Genomic DNA, 23,326 nt, shown 5'->3' on the forward strand with positions numbered 1-23,326 from the left:
TTTCCACAGGCTTCCGGGTAACAGAACCTGGTCAGAGCCCCACAAGTCACCACATCTTGGAGTCTCCTAGGTGTCTAGTTTTCAAAACTGTGCAGGTTTGGTAGGTTTCCCTAGATGCCAGCTGAGCTAGATGCCAAAATCCACAGCTAGGTGCTTTGCAAAAAACACCTCTGTTTTCTTTGTGAAAATGTGATGTGTCCACTTTGTGTTTTGGGGATTTTCCTGTTGTGGGCGCTAGGCCTACCCCCACAAGTGAGGTACCATTTTTATTCGGAGACTTGTGGGAACGCTGGGTGTAAGAAAAATTGGTGCCGCCTCTCTGATCCCAGGACGTTCTGTCACCGAAATGAGAGGAAAAAGGTTTTTTTGGGGCAAATTTTAAGGTTTGCAAAGGATTCTGTGTAACAGAACCTGGACAGAGCCCCACAAGTCACCCCATCCTGGATTCCCCTAGGTGTCTAGTTTTCAAAAGTGCACAGGTTTGCTAGGTTTCCCTAGGTGCCTGCTGAGGTAGAGGCCAAAGTCCACAGCTGGGCGCTTTGCAAAAAACATTTCTGTTTTCTTTGTGAAAATGTGATGTGTCCACGTTGTGTTTTGGGTTTTTTCCTGTCGCGGGCGCTAGGCCTACCCCCACAAGTGAGGTACCATTTTTATTGGGAGACTTGGGGGAACGCTGGGTGGAAGGAAATTTATGGCTGCTCTCTGATTCCAGAACTTTCTGTCACCGAAATGAGAGGAAAAAGTGTTTTTTTGGCCAAATTTTGAGGTTTGCAATGGATTCTGGGTAACAGAACCTGGTCAGAGCCTCACAAGTCACCCCATCTTGTATTCCCCTCGGTGTCTGGTTTTCAAAACTGCCCAGGTTTTCTAGGTTTCCCTAGGTGCCAGCTGAGCTAGAGGCCAAAATCCACAGCTAGGCGCTTTACAAAAAACATTTCTGTTTTCTTTGTGAAAATGTGATGTGTCCACGTTGTGTTTTGGGTTATTTCCTGTTGCGGGCGATAGGCCTACCCCCACAAGTGAGGTACCATTTTTATCGGGAGACTTGGGGGAGAGCTGGGTGGAAGGAAATTTGTGGCTCCTCTCTGATTCCAGCACTTTCTGTCACCGAAATGAGAGGAAAAAGTGTTTTTTTGGCAAAATTTTGAGGTTTGCAAAGGCTTCTGGGTAACAGAACCTGGTCAGAGCCCCACAAGTCACCCCATCTTATATTCCCCTAGGTGTCTAGTTTTCAAAACTGCGCAAGTTTGCTAGGTTTCCCTAGGTGCCGGCTGAGCTTGAGGCCATAATCCACAGTTAGGCGCTTTGCAAAAAACAGCTCTGTTTTCTTTGTGAAAATGTGATGTGTCCACGTTGTGTTTTGGGTTCTTTCCTGTTGCGGGCGCTAGGCCTACCCCCACAAGTGAGGTATCATTTTTATCGGGAGACTTGGGGGAACGCTGGGTGGAAGGAAATTCGTGGCTCCTCTCTGATTCCAGAACATTCTGTCACCGAAATGAGAGGAAAAAGGTTTATTTTGGCCAAATTTTGAGGTTTGCAAAGGCTTCTGGGTAACAGAACCTGGTCAGAGCTGCACAAGTCACCACATCTTGAAGTCTCCTAGGTGTCTTGTTTTCAAAACTGTGCAGGTTTGGTAGGTTTCCCTAGATGCCGGCTGAGCTAGAGGCTAAAATCCACAGCTAGGTGCTTGCAAAAAACAGCTCTGTTTTCTTTGTGAAAATGTGATGTGTCCACTTTGTGTTTTGGGGCTTTTCCTGTCGTGGGCTCTAGGCCTACCCCCACAAGTGAGGTACCATTTTTATTGGGAGACTTGTGGGAACGCTGGGTGGAAGGAAATGTGTGACTCCTCTCTGATTCCAGCACTTTCTGTCACTGAAATGAGAGGAAAAAGTGTTTTTTTGGGCCAAATTCTGAGGTTTGCAAAGGATTCTGGGTATCAGAACCTGCTCAGAGCCCCACAAGTCACCCCATCTTATATTCCCCTAGGTGTCTAGTTTTCAAAACTGCGCAAGTTTGCTAGGTTTCCCTAGGTGCCGGCTGAGCTTGAGGCCAAAATCCACAGTTAGGCGCTTTGCAAAAAACAGCTCGGTTTTCTTTGTGAAAATGTGATGTGTCCACGTTGTGTTTTGGGGCTTTTCCTGTTGCGGGCGCTAGGCCTACCCTCACAAGTGAGGTACCATTTTTATCGGGAGACTTGGGGGAACGCTGGGTGGAAGGAAATTAGTCACTCCTCTCTGATTCTAGAACTTTCTGTCACCGAAATGAGAGGAAAAAGTGTTTTTTTCGGCAAATTTTGAGGTTTGCAAAGGATTCTGGGTAACAGAACCTGGTCAGAGCCCCACACGTCACCCAATCTTGGATTCCCCTAGGTGTCTAGTTTTCAAAACTGCACAGGTTTGCTAGGTTTCCCTAAGTGCCGGCTGAGCTATAGGCCAAAGTCCACAGCTGGGCGCTTTGCAAAAAACATTTCTGTTTTCTTTGTGAAAATGTGATGTGTCCACGTTGTGTTTTGGGTTTTTTCCTGTCGCGGGCGCTAGGCCTACCCCCACAAGTGAGGTATCATTTTTATCGGGAGACTTGGGGGAAAGCTGGGTGGAAGGAAATTTATGGCTGCTCTCTGATTCCTGAACATTCTGACACCGAAATGAGAGGAAAAAATGTTTTTTTGGCCAAATTTTGAGGTTTGCAAAGGCTTCTGGGTAACAGAACCTGGTCAGAGCCCCACAAGTCAGCACATCTTGGAGTCTCCTAGGTGTCTAGTTCTTAAAACTGTGCAGGTTTGGTAGGTTTCCCTAGATGCCGGCTGAGCTAGAGGCCAAAATCCACAGCTAGGTGCTTTGCAAAAAACACCTCTGTTTTCTTTGTGAAAATGTGATGTGTCCACTTTGTGTTTTGGGGCTTTTCCTGTCGTGGGCGCTAGGCCTACCCCCACAAGTGAGGTATCATTTTTATCGGGAGACGTGTGGGAACGCTGGGTGGAAGGAAATTTGTGGCGCCTCTCTGATCCCAGAACGTTCTGTCACCGAAATGAGAGGAAAAAGTGTTTTTTGGGCCAAATTTTGAGGTTTGCAAAGGCTTCTGGGTAACAGAACGTGGTCAGAGCCCCACAAGTCACCCCATCTTATATTCCCCTCGGTGTCTAGTTTTCAAAACTGCGCAAGTTTGCTAGGTTTCCCTAGGTGCTGGCTGAGCTTGAGGCCAAAATCCACAGTTAGGCACTTTGCAAAAAACAGCTCTGTTTTCTTTGTGAAAATGTGATGTGTCCACGTTGTGTTTTGGGGCTTTTCCTGTTGCGGGCGCTAGGCCTACCCTCACAAGTGAGGTACCATTTTTAATGGGAGACTTGGGGGACCGCTGGGTGTAAGGAAATTAGTGGCTCCGCTCTGATTCCAGAACTTTCTGTCACCGAAATGAGAGGAAAAAGTGTTTTTTTGTCAAATTTGGAAGTTTGCAAAGGATTCTGGGTAACAGAACCTGGTCAGAGCCCCACAAGTCACCCCATCCTGGATTCCCCAAGGTGTCTAGTTTTCAAAACTGCACAGGTTTGCTAGGTTTCCCTAGGTGCCTGCTGAGCTAGAGGCCAAAATCCACAGCTGGGCGTTTTGCAAAAAACATATGTGTTTTCTTTGTGAAAATGTGATGTGTCCACGTTGTGTTTTGGGTTTTTTCCTGTTGCGGGCGCTAGGCCTACCCCCATAAGTGAGGTATCATTTTTATCGGGAGACTTGGGGAAGAGCTGGGTGGAAGGAAATTTGGGGCTCCTCTCTGATTCCAGCACTTTCTGTCACCGAAATGAGAGGAAAAAGTGTTTTTTTGCCCAAATTTTGAGGTTTGCAAAGGATTCTGGGTAACAGAACCTGGTCAGAGCCCCACAAGTCACAACATCGTGGATTCCCTTAGGTGTCTAGTTTTCAAAACTGTGCAGGTTTGCTAGGTTTCCCTAAGTGCCGGCTGAGCTAGAGGCCAAAATCCACAGCTGGGCGCTTTGCAAAAAACATTTCTGTTTTCTTTGTGAAAAAGTGATGTGTCCACGTTGTGTTTTGGGTTTTTTCCTGTTGTGGGCGCTAGGCCTACCCCCACAAGTGAGGTATCATTTTTATTGGGAGACTTGGGGGAAAGCTGGATGGAAGGAAATTCGTGGCTCCTCTCTGATTCCTGAACTTTCTGTCACCGAAATGAGAGGAAAAGTGTTTTTTGGGCCAAATTTTGAGGTTTGTAAATGCTTCTGGGTAACAGAACCTGGTCAGAGTCCCACAAGTCACCACATCTTGGAGTCTCCTAGGTGTCTAGTTTTCAAAACTGTGCAGGTTTGGTAGGTTTCCCTAGATGCCGGCTGAGCTAGAGTCCAAAATCCACAGCTAGGTGCTTTGCAAAAAACAGCTCTGTTTTCTTTGTGAAAATGTGATGTGTCCACTTTGTGTTTTGGGGCTTTTCGTGTCATGAGCGCTAGGCCTACCCCCACAAGTTAGGTACCATTTTTATTGGGAGACTTGTGGGAACGCTGGGTGGAAGGAAATGTGTAATTCCTCTCTGATTCCAGACCTTTCTGTCACTGAAATGAGATGGAAAAGTGTTTTTTTGGCCAAATCTGAGGTTTGCTAAGGATTCTGGGTATCAGAACCTGCTCAGAGCCCCACAAGTCACCCCATCTTATATTCCCCTAGGTGTCTAGTTTTCAAAACTGCGCAAGTTTGCTAGGTTTCCCTAGGTGCCGGCTGAGCTTGAGGCCAAAATCCACAGTTAGGCGCTTTGCAAAAAACAGCTCTGTTTTCTTTGTGAAAATGTGATGTGTCCACGTTGTGTTTTGGGGCATTTCCTGTCGCGGGCCCTAGGCCTACCCTCACAAGTGAGGTACCATTTTTATCGGGAGACTTGGGGGACCGCTGGGTGGAAGGAAATTAGTGGCGCCTCTCTGATTCCAGAACTTTCTGTCACCGAAATGAGAGGAAAAAGTGTTTTTTGGGGTAAATTTTGAGGTTTGCAAAGGATTCTGGGTAACAGAATCTGGTCAGAGCTGCACAAGTCACCACATCTTGAAGTCTCCTAGGTGTCTAGTTTTCAAAACTGTGCAGGTTTGGTAGGTTTCCCTAGATGCCGGCTGAACTAAATGCCAAAATCCACAGCTAGGTGCTTGCAAAAAACAGCTCTGTTATCTTTGTGAAAATGTGATGTGTCCACGTTGTGTTTTGGGGCTTTTCCTGTTGCGGGCGCTAGGCCTACCCTCACAAGTGAGGTACCATTTTTATCGGGAGACTTGGGGGACCGCTGGGTGGAAGGAAATTAGTCACTCCTCTCTGATTCTAGAACTTTCTGTCACCGAAATGAGAGGAAAAAGTGTTTTTTTGGGCAAATTTTGAGGTTTGCAAAGGATTCTGGGTAACAGAACCTGGTCAGAGCCCCACACGTCACCCAATCTTGGATTCCCCTAGGTGTCTAGTTTTCAAAACTGCACAGGTTTGCTAGGTTTCCCTAAGTGCCGGCTGAGCTAGAGGCCAAAGTCCACAGCTGGGCACTTTGCAAAAAACATTTCTGTTTTCTTTGTGAAAATGTGATGTGTCCACGTTGTGTTTTGGGTTTTTTCCTGTTGCGGACGCTAGGCCTACCCCCACGAGTGAGGTATCATTTTTATCGGGAGACTTGGGGGAAAGCTGGGTGGAAGGAGATTCGTGGCTCCTCTCTGATTGCTGAACATTCTGTCACCGAAATGAGAGGAAAAAATGTTTTTTTGGCCAAATTTTGAGGTTTGCAAAGGCTTCTGGGTAACAGAACCTGGTCAGAGCCCCACAAGTCACCACATCTTGGAGTCTCCTAGGTGTCTAGTTCTCAAAACTGTGCAGGTTTGGTAGGTTTCCCTAGATGCCGGCTGAGCTAGAGGCCAAAATCCACAGCTAGGTGCTTTGCCAAAAACACCTCTGTTTTCTTTGTGAAAATGTGATGTGTCCACTTTGTGTTTTGGGGCTTTTCCTGTCGTGGGCGCTAGGCCTATACCCACAAGTGAGGTATCATTTTTATCGGGAGACTTGTGGGAACGCTGGGTGGAAGGAAATTTGTGGCGCCTCTCTGATTCCAGAACGTTCTGTCACCGAAATGAGAGGAAAAAGTGTTTTTTGGGCCAAATTTTGAGGTTTGCAAAGGCTTCTGGGTAACAGAACGTGGTCAGAGCCCCACAAGTCACCCCTTCTTATATTCCCCTAGGTGTCTAGTTTTCAAAACTGCGCAAGTTTGCTAGGTTTCCCTAGGTGCTGGCTGAGCTTGAGGCCAAAATCCACAGTTAGGCACTTTGCAAAAAACAGCTCTGTTTTCTTTGTGAAAATGTGATGTGTCCACGTTGTGTTTTGGGGGTTTTCCTGTTGCGGGCGCTATGCCTACCCTCACAAGTGAGGTACCATTTTTATCGGGAGACTTGGGGGACCGCTGGGTGTAAGGAAATTAGTGGCTCCGCTCTGATTCCAGAACTTTCTGTCACCGAAATGAGAGGAAAAAGTTTTTTTTTTGTCAAATTTGGAAGTTTGCAAAGGATTCTGGGTAACAGAACCTGGTCAGAGCCCCACAAGTCACCCCATCCTGGATTCCCCTAGGTGTCTAGTTTTCAAAACTGCACAGGTTTGCTAGGTTTCCCTAGGTGCCTGCTGAGCTAGAGGCCAAAATCCACAGCTGGGCGTTTTGCAAAAAACATATGTGTTTTCTTTGTGAAAATGTGATGTGTCCACGTTGTGTTTTGGGTTTTTTCCTGTTGCGGGCGATAGGCCTACCCCCACAAGTGAGGTACCATTTTTATCGGGAGACTTGGGGAAGAGCTGGGTGGAAGGAAATTTGGGGCTCCTCTCTGATTCCAGCACTTTCTGTCACCGAAATGAGAGGAAAAAGTGTTTTTTTGCCCAAATTTTGAGGTTTGCAAAGGATTCTGGGTAACAGAACCTGGTCAGAGCCCCACAAGTCACATCGTGGATTCCCTTAGGTGTCTAGTTTTCAAAACTGTGCAGGTTTGCTAGGTTTCCCTAGGTGCCGGCTGAGCTAGAGGCCAAAATCCACAGCCAGGCGCTTTGCAAAAAACAGCTCGGTTTTCTTGGTGAAAATGTGATGTGTCCACGTTGTGTTTTGGGTTTTTTCCTGTTGCGGACGCTAGGCCTACCCCCACGAGTGAGGTATCATTTTTATCGGGAGACTTGGGGGAAAGCTGGGTGGAAGGAGATTCGTGGCTCCTCTCTGATTCCTGAACATTCTGTCACCGAAATGAGAGGAAAAAATGTTTTTTTGGCCAAATTTTGAGGTTTGCAAAGGCTTCTGGGTAACAGAACCTGGTCAGAGCCCCACAAGTCACCACATCTTGGAGTCTCCTAGGTGTCTAGTTCTCAAAACTGTGCAGGTTTGGTAGGTTTCCCTAGATGCCAGCTGAGCTAGAGGCCAAAATCCACAGCTAGGTGCTTTGCAAAAAACACCTCTGTTTTCTTTGTGAAAATGTGATGTGTCCACTTTGTGTTTTGGGGCTTTTCCTGTCGTGGGCGCTAGGCCTACCCCCACAAGTGAGGTATCATTTTTATCGGGAGACTTGTGGGAACGCTGAGTGGAAGGAAATTTGTGGCGCCTCTCTGATCCCAGGACGTTCTGTCACCGAAATGAGAGGAACAAGTGTTTTTTGGGCCAAATTTTGAGGTTTGCAAAGGCTTCTGGGTAACAGAACGTGGTCAGAGCCCCACAAGTCACCCCATCTTATATTCCCCTAGGTGTCTAGTTTTCAAAACTGCGCCAGTTTGCTAGGTTTCCTTAGGTGCTAGCTGAGCTTGAGGCCAAAATCCACAGTTAGGCACTTTGGAAAAAACAGCTCTGTTTTCTTTGTGAAAATGTGATGTGTCCACGTTGTGTTTTGGGGCTTTTCCTGTTGCGGGCGCTAGGCCTACCCTCACAAGTGAGGTACCATTTTTATCGGGAGACTTGGGGGACCGCTGGGTGTAAGGAAATTAGTGGCTCCGCTCTGATTCCGGAACTTTCTGTCACCGAAATGAGAGGAAAAACTTTTTTTTTGTCAAATTTGGAAGTTTGCAAAGGATTCTGGGTAACAGAACCTGGTCAGAGCCCCACAAGTCACCCCATCCTGGATTCCCCTAAGTGTCTAGTTTTCAAAACTGCACAGGTTTGCTAGGTTTCCCTAGGTGCCTGCTGAGCTAGAGGCCAAAATCCACAGCTGGGCGTTTTGCAAAAAACATATCTGTTTTCTTTGTGAAAATGTGATGTGTCCACGTTGTGTTTTGGGTTTTTTCCTGTTGCGGGCGCTAGGCCTACCCCCACAAATGAGGTACCATTTTTATCGGGAGACTTGGGGAAGAGCTGGGTGGAAGGAAATTTGTGGCTCCTCTCTGATTCTAGCACTTTCTGTCACCGAAATGAGACGAAAAAGTGTTTTTTTGGCCAAATTTTGAGGTTTGCAAAGGATTCTGGGTAACAGAACCTGGTCAGAGCCCCACAAGTCACAACATCGTGGATTCCCTTAGGTGTCTAGTTTTCAAAACTGTGCAGGTTTGCTAGGTTTCCCTAGGTGCCGGCTGAGCTAGAGGCCAAAATCCACAGCCAGGCGCTTTGCAAAAAACAGCTCGGTTTACTTTGTGAAAATGTGATGTGTCCACGTTGTGTTTTGGGGTTTTTCCTGTTGCGGGCGCTAGGCCTACCCCCACAAGTGAGGTACCATTTTTATCGGGAGACTTAGGGGAACGCTGGGTGGAAGGAAATTTGTGGTGCCTCTCTGATCCCAGGACGTTCTGTCACCGAAATGAGAGGAAAAAGTGTTTTTTTGGGCAAATTTTAAGGTTTGCAAAGGATTCTGTGTAACAGAACCTGGTCAGAGCCCAACAAGTCACCACATCTTGGATTCCCCTAGGTGTCTAGTTTTCAAAACTGCACAGGTTTGCTAGGTTTCCCTAAGTGCCGGCTGAGCTAGAGGCCAAAATCCACAGCTGGGCGCTTTGCAAAAAACATTTCTGTTTTCTTTGTGAAAAAGTGATGTGTCCACGTTGTGTTTTGGGTTTTTTCCTGTTGTGGGCGCTAGGCCTACCCCCACAAGTGAGGTATCATTTTTATCGGGAGACTTGGGGGAAAGCTGGGTGGAAGGAAATTCGTGGCTCCTCTCTGATTCCTGAACTTTCTGTCACCGAAATGAGAGGAAAAGTGTTTTTTTGGCCAAATTTTGAGGTTTGTAAAGGCTTCTGGGTAACAGAACCTGGTCAGAGTCCCACAAGTCACCACATCTTGGAGTCTCCTAGGTGTCTAGTTTTCAAAACTGTGCAGGTTTGGTAGGTTTCCATAGATGCCGGCTGAGCTAGAGTCCAAAATCCACAGCTAGGTGCTTTGCAAAAAACAGCTCTGTTTTCTTTGTGAAAATGTGATGTGTCCACTTTGTGTTTTGGGGCTTTTCGTGTCATGAGCGCTAGGCCTACCCCCACAAGTGAGGTACCATTTTTATTGGGAGACTTGTGGGAACGCTGGGTGGAAGGAAATGTGTAATTCCTCTCTGATTCCAGACCTTTCTGTCTCCGAAATGAGAGGGAAAAGTGTTTTTTTGGCCAAATCTGAGGTTTGCAAAGGATTCTGGGTATCAGAACCTGCTCAGAGCCCCACAAGTCACACCATGTTATATTCCCCTAGGTGTCTAGATTTCAAAACTGCGCAACTTTGCTAGGTTTGCCTAGGTGCCGGCTGAGCTTGAGGCCAAAATCCACAGTTAGGCGCTTTGCAAAAAACAGCTCTGTTTTCTTTGTGAAAATGTGATGTGTCCACGTTGTGTTTTGGGGCATTTCCTGTCGCGGGCGCTATGCCTACCCCCACAAGTGAGGTACCATTTTTATCGGGAGACTTGGGGGAACGCTGGGTTGAAGGAAATTTATGGCTCCTCTCTGATTCCAGAACTTTCTGTCACCGAAATGAGAGGAAAAAGTGTTTTTTGGGGTAAATTTTGAGGTTTGCAAAGGATTCTGGGTAACAGAACCTGGTCAGAGCCCCACAAGTCACCCCATCCTGGATTCCCCTAGGTGTCTAGTTTTCAAAACTGCACAGATTTGCTAGGTTTCCCTAGGTGCCTGCTGAGCTAGAGGCCAAAATCCACAGCTAGGTGCTTTGCAAAAAACATTTCTGTTTTCTTTGTGAAAATGTGATGTGTCCACATTGTGTTTTGGGTTTTTTCCTGTCGCGGGCACTATGCCTACCCCCACAAGTGAGGTACCATTTTTATCGGGAGACTTGGGGGAACGCTGGGTTGAAGGAAATTTATGGCTCCTCCCTGATTCCAGAACTTTCTGTCACCGAAATGAGAGGAAAAAGTGTTTTTTGGGGCAAATCTTAACGTTTGCAAAGGATTCTGTGTAACAGAACCTGGTCAGAGCCCCACAAGTCACCCCATCCTGGATTCCCCTAGGTGTCTAGTTTTCAAAACTGTGCAGGTTTGCTAGGTTTTCCTAGGTGCCGGCTGAGCTAGAGGCCAAAATACACAGCCAGGCGCTTTGCAAAAAACAGCTCGGTTTTCTTTGTGAAAATGTGATGTGTCCACGTTGTGTTTTGGGGTTTTTCCTGTTCCGGGCGCTAGGCCTACCCCCACAAGTGAGGTACCATTTTTATCGGGAGACTTAGGGGAACGCTGGGTGGAAGGAAATTTGTGGTGCCTCTCTGATCCCAGGACGTTCTGTCACCGAAATGAGAGGAAAAAGTGTTTTTTTGGGCAAATTTTAAGGTTTGCTAAGGATTCTGTGTAACAGAACCTGGTCAGAGCCCAACAAGTCACAACATCTTGGATTCCCCTAGGTGTCTAGTTTTCAAAACTGCACAGGTTTGCTAGGTTTCCCTAAGTGCCGGCTGAGCTAGAGGCCAAAGTCCACACCTGGGCGCTTTGCAAAAAACATTTCTGTTTTCTTTGTGAAAATGTGATGTGTCCACTTTGTGTTTTGGGGCTTTTCCTGTCGTGGGCGCTAGGCCTACCCCCACAAGTGAGGTACCATTTTTATTGGGAGACTTGTGGGAACGCTAGGTGGAAGGAAATTTGTGATTCTTCTCTGATTCCAGACCTTTCTGTCACTGAAATGAGAGGAAAAAGTGTTTTTTTGGCCAAATTCTGAGGTTTGCAAAGGATTCTGGGTATCAGAACCTGCTCAGAGCCCCACAAGTCACCCCATCTTATATTCCCCTAGGTGTCTAGTTTTCAAAACTGCGCAAGTTTGCTAGGTTTCCCTAGGTGCCGGCTGAGCTTGAGGCCAAAATCCACAGTTAGGCGCTTTGCAAAAAACAGCTCGGTTTTCTTTGTGAAAATGTGATGTGTCCACGTTGTGTTTTGGGGCTTTTCCTGTTGCGGGCGCTAGGCCTACCCTCACAAGTGAGGTACCATTTTTATCGGGAGACTTGGGGGACCGCTGGGTGGAAGGAAATTAGTGACTCCTCTCTGATTCTAGAACTTTCTGTCACCGAAATGAGAGGAAAAAGTGTTTTTTTGGGCAAATTTTGAGGTTTGCAAAGGGTTCTGGGTAACAGAACCTGGTCAGAGCCCCACACGTCACCCCATCTTGGATTCCCCTAGGTGTCTAGTTTCCAAAACTGCACAGGTTTGCTAGGTTTCCCTAAGTGCCGGCTGAGCTAGAGGCCAAAGTCCACACCTGGGCGCTTTGCAAAAAACATTTCTGTTTTCTTTGTGAAAATGTGATGTGTCTACGTTGTGTTTTGGGTTTTTTCCTGTCGCGGGCGCTAGGCCTACCCCCACAAGTGAGGTACCATTTTTATTGGGAGACTTGGGGGAACGCTGGGTGGAAGGAAATTTATGGCTGCGCTCTGATTCCAGAACTTTCTGTCACCGAAATGAGAGGAAAAAGTGTTTTTTGGGCCAAATTTTGAGGTTTGCAATGGATTCTGGGTAACAGAACCTGGTCAGAGCCTCACAAGTCACCCCATCTTGTATTCCCCTCGGTGTCTGGTTTTCAAAACTGCACAGGTTTGCTAGGTTTCCCTAGGTGCGGCTGAGCTAGAGGCCAAAATCCACAGCCAGGCGCTTTGCAAAAAATATTTCTGTTTTCTTTGTGAAAATGTGATGTGTCCACGGTGTGTTTTGGTTTTTTTCCTGTTGCGGGCGCTAGGCCTACCCCCACAAGTGAGGTACCATTTTTATCTATCGGGAGACTTGGGGGAACGCTGGGTGGAAGGAAATTTGTGGCTCCTGTCTGATTCCAGAACTTTCTGTCACCAAAATGAGAGGAAAACGTGTTTTTTTGGCCAAAGTTTGAGGTTTGCAAAGGATTCTGGGTAACAGAACATGGTCAGAGCCCCACAAGTCACCACATCGTGGATTCCCCTAGGTGTCTAGTTTTCAAAACTGTGCAGGTTTGCTAGGTTTCCCTAGGTTCCGGCTGAGCTAGAGGCCAAAATCCACAGCCAGGTGTTTTGCAAAAAACAGCTCGGTTTTCTTTGTGAAAATGTGATGTGTCCACGTTGTGTTTTGGGGCTTTTCCTGTCACGGGCACTAGGCCTACCCCCACAAGTGTGGTACCATTTTTATCGGGAGACTTCGGGGAACGCTGGGTGGAAGGAAATTTGTGGCTCCTCTCTGATTCCAGAACTTTCTCTCACCAAAATGAGAGGAAAAAGTGTTTTTTTTGGCAAATTTTAAGGTTTGCAAAGGATTCTGGCTAGCAGAACCTGGTTAGCGCCCCACAAGTCACCCCATCCTGGATTCCCCTAGGTGTCTAGTTTTTAAAACTGCACAGATTTGCTAGGTTTCCCTAGGTGCCGGCTGAGCTAGAGGCCAAAATCCACAGCCAGGCGCTTTGCAAAAAACAGCTCGGTTTTCTTTGTGAAAATGTGATGTGTCCACGTTGTGTTTTGGGTCTTTTCCTGTTGCGGGCGCTAGGCCTACCCCCACAAGTGAGGTACCATTTTTATCGGGAGACTTAGGGGAACACTGGGTGGAAGGAAATTTGTGGCGCCTCTCTGATCCCAGGACGTTCTGTCACCGAAATGAGAGGAAAAAGTGTTTTTTTGGGAAACTTTTAAGGTTTGCAAAGGATTCTGTGTAACAGAACCTGGTCAGAGCCCCACAAGTCATCCCATATTGGAATTCTCTAGGTGTCTAGTTTTCAAAACTGCACAGGTTTGCTAGGTTTCCCTAGGTGCCGGCTGAGCTAGAGGCCAAAATCCACAGCTGGGCGCTTTGCAAAAAACAGCTCTTTTTTCTTTGTGAAAATGTGATGTGTCCACGTTGTGTTTTGGGTTTTTTCCTGTTGCGGGTGCTAGGGCTACCCCCACAAGTGAGGTATCATTTTTATCGGGAGACTTGGGGGAACCCTGGGTGGTAGGAAATTCGTGGCTCCTCTCTGATTCCTGAACTTTCTGTCACCGAAATGAGAGGAAAAAGTTTTTTTTTGGCCAAATTTTGAGGTTTGCAAAGGCTTCTGGGTAACAGAACCTGGTCAGAGCCCCACAAGTCACCACATCTTGGAGTCTCCTAGGTGTCTAGTTTTCAAAACTGTGCAGGTTTGGTAGGTTTCCCTAGATGCCGGCTGAGCTAGAGGCCAAAATCCACAGCTAGGTGCTTGCAAAAAACAGCTCTGTTTTCTTTGTGAAAATGTGATGTGTCCACTTTGTGTTTTGGGGCTTTTACTGTCGTGGGCTCTAGGCCTACCCCCACAAGTGAGGTACCATTTTTATTGGGAGACTTGTGGGAACGCGGGGTGGAAGGAAATTTGTGACTCCTCTCTGATTTCGGCACTTTCTGTCACTGAAATGAGAGGAAAAAGTGTTTTTCGGCCAAATGCTGAGGTTTACAAATTATTCTGGGTATCAGAACCTGCTCAGAGCCCCACAAGTCACCCCATCTTATATTCCCCTAGGTGTCTAGTTTTCAAAACTGTGCAAGTTTGCTAGGTTTCCCTAGGTGCCGGCTGAGCTTGAGGCCAAAATCCACAGTTAGGCGCTTTGCAAAAAACAGCTCTGTTTTCTTTGTGAAAATGTGATGTGTCCACGTTGTGTTTGGGGTTTTTTCCTGTTGCGGACGCTAGGCCTACCCCCACAAGTGAGGTATCATTTTTATCGGCAGACTTGGGGGAACGATAGGTGGAAGGAGATTCGTGGCTCCTCTCTGATTCCTGAACTTTCTGTCACCGAAATGAGAGGAAAAAGTGTTTTTTTGACCAAATTTTGAGGTTTGCACATGCTTCTGGGTAACAGAACCTGGTCAGAGCCCCACAAGTCACCACATCTTGGAGTCTCCTAGGTGTCTAGTTTTCAAAACTGTGCAGGTTTGGTAGGTTTTCCTAGATGCCGGCTGAGCTAGATGCCAAAATCCACAGCTAGGTGCTTTGCAAAAAACACCTCTGTTTTCTTTGTGAAAATGTGATGTGTCCACTTTGTGTTTTGGGGATTTTCCTGTCGTGGGCGCTAGGCCTACCCCCACAAGTGAGGTACCATTTTTATTGGGAGACTTGTGGGAACGCTGGGTGTAAGGAAATTTGTGGCGCCTCTCTGATCCCAGGACGTTCTGTCACCGAAATGAGAGGAAAAAGTGTTTTTTTGGGCAAATTTTAAGGTTTGCAAAGGATTCTGTGTAACAGAACCTGGACAGAGCCCCACAAGTCACCCCATCCTGGATTCCCCTAGGTGTCTAGTTTTCAAAACTGCACAGGTTTGCTAGGTTTCCCTCGGTGCCTGCTGAGGTAGAGGCCAAAATCCACAGCTGGGCGCTTTGCAAAAAACATATCTGTTTTCTTTGTGAAAATGTGATGTGTTCACGTTGTGTTTTGGGTTTTTTCCTGTTGCGGGCGATAGGCCTACCCCCACAAGTGAGGTACCATTTTTATCGGGAGACTTGGGGGAGAGCTGGGTGGAAGGATATTTGTGGCTCCTCTCTGATTCCAGCACTTTCTGTCACCGAAATGAGAGGAAAAAGTGTTTTTTTGGCCAAATTTTGAGGTTTGCAAAGGCTTCTGGGTAACAGAACCTGGTCAGAGCCCCACAAGTCACCCCATCTTATATTCCCCTAGGTGTCTAGTTTTCAAAACTGCGCAAGTTTGCTAGGTTTCCCTAGGGGCCGGCTGAGCTTGAGGCCATAATCCACAGTTAGGCGCTTTGAAAAAAACAGCTCTGTTTTCTTTGCGAAAATGTGATGTGTCCACGTTGTGTTTTGGTTTTTTTCCTGTTGCGGGCGCTAGGCCTACCCCCACAAGTGAGGTATCATTTTTATCGGGAGACTTGTGGGAACGCTGGGTGTAAGAAAAATTGGTGCCGCCTCTCTGATCCCAGGACGTTCTGTCACCGAAATGAGAGGAAAAAGGTTTTTTTGGGGCAAATTTTAAGGTTTGCAAAGGATTCTGTGTAACAGAACCTGGACAGAGCCCCACAAGTCACCCCATCCTGGATTCCCCTAGGTGTCTAGTTTTCAAAAGTGCACAGGTTTGCTAGGTTTCCCTAGGTGCCTGCTGAGGTAGAGGCCAAAGTCCACAGCTGGGCGCTTTGCAAAAAACATTTCTGTTTTCTTTGTGAAAATGTGATGTGTCCACGTTGTGTTTTGGGTTTTTTCCTGTCGCGGGCGCTAGGCCTACCCCCACAAGTGAGGTACCATTTTTATTGGGAGACTTGGGGGAACGCTGGGTGGAAGGAAATTTATGGCTGCTCTCTGATTCCAGAACTTTCTGTCACCGAAATGAGAGGAAAAAGTGTTTTTTTGGCCAAATTTTGAGGTTTGCAATGGATTCTGGGTAACAGAACCTGGTCAGAGCCTCACAAGTCACCCCATCTTGTATTCCCCTCGGTGTCTGGTTTTCAAAACTGCCCAGGTTTTCTAGGTTTCCCTAGGTGCCAGCTGAGCTAGAGGCCAAAATCCACAGCTAGGCGCTTTACAAAAAACATTTCTGTTTTCTTTGTGAAAATGTGATGTGTCCACGTTGTGTTTTGGGTTATTTCCTGTTGCGGGCGATAGGCCTACCCCCACAAGTGAGGTACCATTTTTATCGGGAGACTTGGGGGAGAGCTGGGTGGAAGGAAATTTGTGGCTCCTCTCTGATTCCAGCACTTTCTGTCACCGAAATGAGAGGAAAAAGTGTTTTTTTGGCCAAATTTTGAGGTTTGCAAAGGCTTCTGGGTAACAGAACCTGGTCAGAGACCCACAAGTCACCCCATCTTATATTCCCCTAGGTGTCTAGTTTTCAAAACTGCGCAAGTTTGCTAGGTTTCCCTAGGTGCCGGCTGAGCTTGAGGCCATAATCCACAGTTAGGCGCTTTGCAAAAAACAGCTCTGTTTTCTTTGTGAAAATGTGATGTGTCCACGTTGTGTTTTGGGTTTTTTCCTGTTGCGGGCGCTAGGCCTACCCCCACAAGTGAGGTATCATTTTTATCGGGAGACTTGGGGTAACGCTGGGTGGAAGGAAATTCGTGGCTCCTCTCTGATTCCTGAACTTTCTGTCACCGAAATGAGAGGAAAAAGTGTTTTTTTGGCCAAATTTTGAGGTTTGCAAAGGCTTCTGGGTAACAGAACCTGGTCAGAGCCCCACAAGTCACCACATCTTGGAGTCTCCTAGGTGTCTAGTTTTCAAAACTGTGCAGGTTTGGTAGGTTTCCCTAGATGCCGGCTGAGCTGCAGGCCAAAATCCACAGCTAGGTGCTTTGCAAAAAACAGCTCTGTTTTCTTTGTGAAAATGTGATGTGTCCACGTTGTGTTTTGGGTTTTTTCCTGTTGCGGGCGCTAGGCCTACCCCCACAAGTGAGGTATCATTTTTATCGGGAGACTTGGGGTAACGCTGGGTGGAAGGAAATTCGTGGCTCCTCTCTGATTCCTGAACTTTCTGTCACCGAAATGAGAGGAAAAAGTGTTTTTTTGGCCAAATTTTGAGGTTTGCAAAGGCTTCTGTGTAACAGAACCTGGTCAGAACCCCACAAGTCACCACATCTTGGAGTCTCCTAGGTGTCTAGTTTTCAAAACTGTGCAGGTTTGGTAGGTTTCCCTAGATGCCGGCTGAGCTGCAGGCCAAAATCCACAGCTAGGTGCTTTGCAAAAAACAGCTCTGTTTTCTTTGTGAAAATGTGATGTGTCCACTTTGTGTTTTGGGGCTTTTCCTGTCGTGGGCGCTAGGCCTACCCCCACAAGTGAGGTATCATTTTTATCGGGAGACTTGGGGGAACGCTGGGTGGAAGGAAATTTGTGGCTCCTCTCTGATTCCTGAACTTTCTGTCACCAAAATGAGAGGAAAATTTTTTTTTGGCCAAATTTTGAGGTTTGCAAAGGCTTCTGGGTAACAGAACCTGGTCAGAGCCCCACAAGTCACCACATCTTGGAGTCTCCTAGGTGTCTAGTTTTCAAAACTGTGCAGGTTTGGTAGGTTTCCCTAGATGCCGGCTGAGCTAGAGGCCAAAATCCACAGCTAGGTGCTTGCAAAAAACAGCTCTGTTTTCTTTGTGAAAATGTGATGTGTCCACTTTGTGTTTTGGGGCTTTTCCTGTCGTGGGCTCTAGGCCTACCCCCACAAGTGAGGTACCATTTTTATTGGGAGACTTGTGGGAACGCTGGGTGGAAGGAAATTTGTGATTCCTCCCTGATTTCAGACCTTTCTGTCACTGAAATGAGAGGAAAAAGTGTTTTTTTGGGCCAAATTCTGAGGTTTGCAAAGGATTCTGGGTATCAGAACCTGCTCAGAGCCCCACAAGTCACCCCATCTTATATTCCCCTAGGTGTCTAGTTTTCAAAACTGCGCAAGTTTGCTAGGTTTCCCTAGGTGCCGGCTGAGCTTGAGGCCAAAATCCACAGTTAGGCGCTTTGCAAAAAACAGCTCGGTTTTCTTTGTGAAAATGTGATGTGTCCACGTTGTGTTTTGGGGCTTTTCCTGTTGCGGGCGCTAGGCCTACCCTCACAAGTGAGGTACCATTTTTATCGGGAGACTTGGGGGAACGCTGGGTGGAAGGAAATTAGTCACTCCTCTCTGATTCTAGAACTTTCTGTCACCGAAATGAGAGGAAAAAGTGTTTTTTTCGGCAAATTTTGAGGTTTGCAAAGGATTCTGGGTAACAGAACCTGGTCAGAGCCCCACACGTCACCCAATCTTGGATTCCCCTAGGTGTCTAGTTTTCAAAACTGCACAGGTTTGCTAGGTTTCCCTAAGTGCCGGCTGAGCTAGAGGCCAAAGTCCACAGCTGGGCGCTTTGCAAAAAACATTTCTGTTTTCTTTGTGAAAATGTGATGTGTCCACGTTGTGTTTTGGGTTTTTTCCTGTCGCGGGCGCTAGGCCTACCCCCACAAGTGAGGTATCATTTTTATCGGGAGACTTGTGGGAAAGCTGGGTGGAAGGAAATTTATGGCTGCTCTCTGATTCCTGAACATTCTGACACCGAAATGAGAGGAAAAAATGTTTTTTTGGCCAAATTTTGAGGTTTGCAAAGGCTTCTGGGTAACAGAACCTGGTCAGAGCCCCACAAGTCAGCACATCTTGGAGTCTCCTAGGTGTCTAGTTCTTAAAACTGTGCAGGTTTGGTAGGTTTCCCTAGATGCCGGCTGAGCTAGAGGCCAAAATCCACAGCTAGGTGCTTTGCAAAAAACACCTCTGTTTTCTTTGTGAAAATGTGATGTGTCCACTTTGTGTTTTGGGGCTTTTCCTGTCGTGGGCGCTAGGCCTACCCCCACAAGTGAGGTATCATTTTTATCGGGAGACTTGTGGGAACGCTGGGTGGAAGGAAATTTGTGGCGCCTCTCTGATCCCAGAACGTTCTGTCACCGAAATGAGAGGAAAAAGTGTTTTTTGGGCCAAATTTTGAGGTTTGCAAAGGCTTCTGGGTAACAGAACGTGGTCAGAGCCCCACAAGTCACCCCATCTTATATTCCCCTCGGTGTCTAGTTTTCAAAACTGCGCAAGTTTGCTAGGTTTCCCTAGGTGCTGGCTGAGCTTGAGGCCAAAATCCACAGTTAGGCACTTTGCAAAAAACAGCTCTGTTTTCTTTGTGAAAATGTGATGTGTCCACGTTGTGTTTTGGGGCTTTTCCTGTTGCGGGCGCTAGGCCTACCCTCACAAGTGAGGTACCATTTTTAATGGGAGACTTGGGGGACCGCTGGGTGTAAGGAAATTAGTGGCTCCGCTCTGATTCCAGAACTTTCTGTCACCGAAATGAGAGGAAAAAGTGTTTTTTTGTCAAATTTGGAAGTTTGCAAAGGATTCTGGGTAACAGAACCTGGTCAGAGCCCCACAAGTCACCCCATCCTGGATTCCCCAAGGTGTCTAGTTTTCAAAACTGCACAGGTTTGCTAGGTTTCCCTAGGTGCCTGCTGAGCTAGAGGCCAAAATCCACAGCTGGGCGTTTTGCAAAAAACATATGTGTTTTCTTTGTGAAAATGTGATGTGTCCACGTTGTGTTTTGGGTTTTTTCCTGTTGCGGGCGCTAGGCCTACCCCCATAAGTGAGGTATCATTTTTATCGGGAGACTTGGGGAAGAGCTGGGTGGAAGGAAATTTGGGGCTCCTCTCTGATTCCAGCACTTTCTGTCACCGAAATGAGAGGAAAAAGTGTTTTTTTGCCCAAATTTTGAGGTTTGCAAAGGATTCTGGGTAACAGAACCTGGTCAGAGCCCCACAAGTCACAACATCGTGGATTCCCTTAGGTGTCTAGTTTTCAAAACTGTGCAGGTTTGCTAGGTTTCCCTAAGTGCCGGCTGAGCTAGAGGCCAAAATCCACAGCTGGGCGCTTTGCAAAAAACATTTCTGTTTTCTTTGTGAAAAAGTGATGTGTCCACGTTGTGTTTTGGGTTTTTTCCTGTTGTGGGCGCTAGGCCTACCCCCACAAGTGAGGTATCATTTTTATTGGGAGACTTGGGGGAAAGCTGGATGGAAGGAAATTCGTGGCTCCTCTCTGATTCCTGAACTTTCTGTCACCGAAATGAGAGGAAAAGTGTTTTTTGGGCCAAATTTTGAGGTTTGTAAATGCTTCTGGGTAACAGAACCTGGTCAGAGTCCCACAAGTCACCACATCTTGGAGTCTCCTAGGTGTCTAGTTTTCAAAACTGTGCAGGTTTGGTAGGTTTCCCTAGATGCCGGCTGAGCTAGAGTCCAAAATCCACAGCTAGGTGCTTTGCAAAAAACAGCTCTGTTTTCTTTGTGAAAATGTGATGTGTCCACTTTGTGTTTTGGGGCTTTTCGTGTCATGAGCGCTAGGCCTACCCCCACAAGTGAGGTACCATTTTTATTGGGAGACTTGTGGGAACGCTGGGTGGAAGGAAATGTGTAATTCCTCTCTGATTCCAGACCTTTCTGTCACTGAAATGAGATGGAAAAGTGTTTTTTTGGCCAAATCTGAGGTTTGCTAAGGATTCTGGGTATCAGAACCTGCTCAGAGCCCCACAAGTCACCCCATCTTATATTCCCCTAGGTGTCTAGTTTTCAAAACTGCGCAAGTTTGCTAGGTTTCCCTAGGTGCCGGCTGAGCTTGAGGCCAAAATCCACAGTTAGGCGCTTTGCAAAAAACAGCTCTGTTTTCTTTGTGAAAATGTGATGTGTCCACGTTGTGTTTTGGGGCATTTCCTGTCGCGGGCCCTAGGCCTACCCTCACAAGTGAGGTACCATTTTTATCGGGAGACTTGGGGGACCGCTGGGTGGAAGGAAATTAGTGGCGCCTCTCTGATTCCAGAACTTTCTGTCACCGAAATGAGAGGAAAAAGTGTTTTTTGGGGTAAATTTTGAGGTTTGCAAAGGATTCTGGGTAACAGAATCTGGTCAGAGCTGCACAAGTCACCACATCTTGAAGTCTCCTAGGTGTCTAGTTTTCAAAACTGTGCAGGTTTGGTAGGTTTCCCTAGATGCCGGCTGAACTAAATGCCAAAATCCACAGCTAGGTGCTTGCAAAAAACAGCTCTGTTATCTTTGTGAAAATGTGATGTGTCCACGTTGTGTTTTGGGGCTTTTCCTGTTGCGGGCGCTAGGCCTACCCTCACAAGTGAGGTACCATTTTTATCGGGAGACTTGGGGGACCGCTGGGTGGAAGGAAATTAGTCACTCCTCTCTGATTCTAGAACTTTCTGTCACCGAAATGAGAGGAAAAAGTGTTTTTTTGGGCAAATTTTGAGGTTTGCAAAGGATTCTGGGTAACAGAACCTGGTCAGAGCCCCACACGTCACCCAATCTTGGATTCCCCTAGGTGTCTAGTTTTCAAAACTGCACAGGTTTGCTAGGTTTCCCTAAGTGCCGGCTGAGCTAGAGGCCAAAGTCCACAGCTGGGCACTTTGCAAAAAACATTTCTGTTTTCTTTGTGAAAATGTGATGTGTCCACGTTGTGTTTTGGGTTTTTTCCTGTTGCGGACGCTAGGCCTACCCCCACGAGTGAGGTATCATTTTTATCGGGAGACTTGGGGGAAAGCTGGGTGGAAGGAGATTCGTGGCTCCTCTCTGATTGCTGAACATTCTGTCACCGAAATGAGAGGAAAAAATGTTTTTTTGGCCAAATTTTGAGGTTTGCAAAGGCTTCTGGGTAACAGAACCTGGTCAGAGCCCCACAAGTCACCACATCTTGGAGTCTCCTAGGTGTCTAGTTCTCAAAACTGTGCAGGTTTGGTAGGTTTCCCTAGATGCCGGCTGAGCTAGAGGCCAAAATCCACAGCTAGGTGCTTTGCCAAAAACACCTCTGATTTCTTTGTGAAAATGTGATGTGTCCACTTTGTGTTTTGGGGCTTTTCCTGTCGTGGGCGCTAGGCCTATACCCACAAGTGAGGTATCATTTTTATCGGGAGACTTGTGGGAACGCTGGGTGGAAGGAAATTTGTGGCGCCTCTCTGATTCCAGAACGTTCTGTCACCGAAATGAGAGGAAAAAGTGTTTTTTGGGCCAAATTTTGAGGTTTGCAAAGGCTTCTGGGTAACAGAACGTGGTCAGAGCCCCACAAGTCACCCCTTCTTATATTCCCCTAGGTGTCTAGTTTTCAAAACTGCGCAAGTTTGCTAGGTTTCCCTAGGTGCTGGCTGAGCTTGAGGCCAAAATCCACAGTTAGGCACTTTGCAAAAAACAGCTCTGTTTTCTTTGTGAAAATGTGATGTGTCCACGTTGTGTTTTGGGGGTTTTCCTGTTGCGGGCGCTATGCCTACCCTCACAAGTGAGGTACCATTTTTATCGGGAGACTTGGGGGACCGCTGGGTGTAAGGAAATTAGTGGCTCCGCTCTGATTCCAGAACTTTCTGTCACCGAAATGAGAGGAAAAAGTTTTTTTTTTGTCAAATTTGGAAGTTTGCAAAGGATTCTGGGTAACAGAACCTGGTCAGAGCCCCACAAGTCACCCCATCCTGGATTCCCCTAGGTGTCTAGTTTTCAAAACTGCACAGGTTTGCTAGGTTTCCCTAGGTGCCTGCTGAGCTAGAGGCCAAAATCCACAGCTGGGCGTTTTGCAAAAAACATATGTGTTTTCTTTGTGAAAATGTGATGTGTCCACGTTGTGTTTTGGGTTTTTTCCTGTTGCGGGCGATAGGCCTACCCCCACAAGTGAGGTACCATTTTTATCGGGAGACTTGGGGAAGAGCTGGGTGGAAGGAAATTTGGGGCTCCTCTCTGATTCCAGCACTTTCTGTCACCGAAATGAGAGGAAAAAGTGTTTTTTTGCCCAAATTTTGAGGTTTGCAAAGGATTCTGGGTAACAGAACCTGGTCAGAGCCCCACAAGTCACATCGTGGATTCCCTTAGGTGTCTAGTTTTCAAAACTGTGCAGGTTTGCTAGGTTTCCCTAGGTGCCGGCTGAGCTAGAGGCCAAAATCCACAGCCAGGCGCTTTGCAAAAAACAGCTCGGTTTTCTTGGTGAAAATGTGATGTGTCCACGTTGTGTTTTGGGTTTTTTCCTGTTGCGGACGCTAGGCCTACCCCCACGAGTGAGGTATCATTTTTATCGGGAGACTTGGGGGAAAGCTGGGTGGAAGGAGATTCGTGGCTCCTCTCTGATTCCTGAACATTCTGTCACCGAAATGAGAGGAAAAAATGTTTTTTGGGCCAAATTTTGAGGTTTGCAAAGGCTTCTGGGTAACAGAACCTGGTCAGAGCCCCACAAGTCACCACATCTTGGAGTCTCCTAGGTGTCTAGTTCTCAAAACTGTGCAGGTTTGGTAGGTTTCCCTAGATGCCAGCTGAGCTAGAGGCCAAAATCCACAGCTAGGTGCTTTGCAAAAAACACCTCTGTTTTCTTTGTGAAAATGTGATGTGTCCACTTTGTGTTTTGGGGCTTTTCCTGTCGTGGGCGCTAGGCCTACCCCCACAAGTGAGGTATCATTTTTATCGGGAGACTTGTGGGAACGCTGAGTGGAAGGAAATTTGTGGCGCCTCTCTGATCCCAGGACGTTCTGTCACCGAAATGAGAGGAACAAGTGT

The sequence above is a fragment of the Pleurodeles waltl genome, chromosome 7 (genome assembly GCF_031143425.1).
Source record: "Pleurodeles waltl isolate 20211129_DDA chromosome 7, aPleWal1.hap1.20221129, whole genome shotgun sequence".
NCBI classification, from domain to species: domain Eukaryota; kingdom Metazoa; phylum Chordata; class Amphibia; order Caudata; family Salamandridae; genus Pleurodeles; species Pleurodeles waltl.